Here is a 2,345-nt window from a genome sequence, read left to right as displayed (position 1 = left end):
CTCTAAGGAGCCTTTAGGGTGGTGAGCCTGCAATTGCATAAGGGAAGAGTATAAAAGGAAGGGATGGCTCCCTGGTGGCAGAGAGCTGCTTGCCTAACATTGCATGTGTTCCTCTGTGTTTCCCAGCCACCTGGGCAGTTAGGTTGAGATTGAGTTATGACCAATAGAATGTGGGCAGCAGTGAAATGTGCCACTTTCACACCTGGCCATAAGGTCTCTGTGTCTCCTCTCAACTGTTTCTTCCCTTCTTGCAGTAGCCCTAGAAATCTTGTGTTGAGATCATGGTGTGACAAGATGGTGGCACCTCCATCAGCTTTGATTCTTGAGTTACTATATGGAGCAGAGTCCCATGAACTGGTACTGGGTATGAAGTCTGAGAAAAAATATATCTTTGTTGGGTCAGGCCACTGAGATTGGGAGTTAATTTGTTACTTAGCTTAGCCTGACTACTAGAGCCACAGTGACCCAGATACTTTGCTGGAGTAGAACACAAATTTGGCATAAAGGGGAAATTAACCCACTTGAGAATAACATCTAATTTCCTCAGTTCCAGTCAGTACAAGAAGAGTCTTTTTTTTTTTAAGGTTTAATTCTTATTTTATTTTTTAATATAAATTTATTTATTTTAATTGGAGGCTAATTACTTTACAATATTGTTTTGGTTTTGCCATACATCAACATGAATCCGCCACAGGTATACACGTGATCCCCATCCTGTAATTACTGGTATGAACATGTCACTTCCCTTCCTAAAAAATCCTTGATAGGTTTCATATTTATATTGTCTCCAGAGTCAAGTTTGAACTCCGTAGCCTGGGGCAATTCAAGGACAGCTGAAATCTGCATTTATTTACTGATTCAGTTTTTTTTCTTTTAATGTCCCCCTGAGTCCTTTCTGGAAAGCATTCACCCCAGCCAAACTGGTCCTACCAGGTATACCTCATGTTTAAGCCCACACTTGAGATTTTACCATTATAGCTTCATTGATTGAGCTACATGTTGATATTTTATACCCTTTTAAAATTTTTTAGTAGTTTTAGGACAGTCCTTCAAGAAAAGTATTATTATTCTTATTTCACACATAAGGAAATTGAGGCATCATAGTATTGAAGTAACTCATTCAACTCACATCTAGGCAGTGGCTTCAAACCCAGATCTGTGTGACCCCCAAACCCATGTTCCTTCCACTTTACCTCATGCTTCCTTTCTTGGCATCACATCTCTCAGAAGTTTCTCTTTGGAGTTATGTTCTATCCTTCCTGCAAGTTCAAGTCCACTGTGAGGCCCTCTCTACCTTGCAGCATTTGAGGATGACTTTTTCTCTACAGTCACTCTACTTGGATGCTTTGTGCCTCCGTTTAATGCTTAGCTTCTTATAATTTGTGCTTTCAGTACAATACTTTATATAAAGTATACCTGAAAACAGCTGCAACTGGAGTTGTTTTAAAGAGAAACTTAGAAGCTTTGACTGCACTTGAAAAGCTAAATTAGATCAAGAAGGAACACTGAGAGATGGCTCTATACTCTGTTTCTTATTCTCTGGCTGTTCACGGAAAATGCAAGGAATCAAAACTTGTTGGAATGCTAAAATGAATACTTGAGAAGGTTTAAAACCAGAAATCCCTGGTGCTGAAGTCTGCAAGTGTTTGAAGGAGTGTAGGTGATCATAGGAGTATATTCTGGGAAGCTATGAGTTCTTAGCTCAGTGGGTGGGGCAGAGGTAAAAGAAAGTCAGGGTATTAGATGTTATCTCTAGGAGGACTAATGAGCTTTACTCTGATCCCCAAATTCTGAATTTCCATGAAGCCTGACCAGGTTTGATTATTTAACTCACACTAGTTATTTTGTCCCACTCGCTAAGCTCCTGGACGCAATGGGGAGTGGATGAGTGATTGGTGAATTAGACTCATCCATCTTTCCTAGTTGGTTAACAAAGCATGGCTTAAAACATGTAGCTACTAGGGCAGAAGGATTATTTTGACCAGTTCCTGGGCAGCGGGGCGGGGGGGGGGGGGGGGGGGAGGGGCGTGAGGGAGAGAGCTAAAGTACACTGCATACTTGACCTGGACAATGGCTGAGTCACTGTTCTCAAAGCATGACTCTTTTCGAGGGCTTTTGAAGCCGGTCCTTATGGGGATGGGGGCAGACAGTAGGTGTAGGGCAACATTTGGACATGATAGAAACTTTTTCTCTTCACCCTAAGTATAAAATTCAACTGTGTGTTATTCTAGCAGGTAGCAAAAGTCTTCCAAGCACTGGTCTTTCTGACTCATTTGAATTATTGAGTGAATCACATGCTTTGAGACTCTGGGTCATAGGAGTGGAGGTAGGGAAGAGGAAGGTAC

The sequence above is a fragment of the Capricornis sumatraensis genome, chromosome X (assembly GCF_032405125.1).
Source record: "Capricornis sumatraensis isolate serow.1 chromosome X, serow.2, whole genome shotgun sequence".
Taxonomy (NCBI): Eukaryota; Metazoa; Chordata; class Mammalia; order Artiodactyla; family Bovidae; genus Capricornis; species Capricornis sumatraensis.
This window is presented reverse-complemented; position numbering follows the sequence as displayed.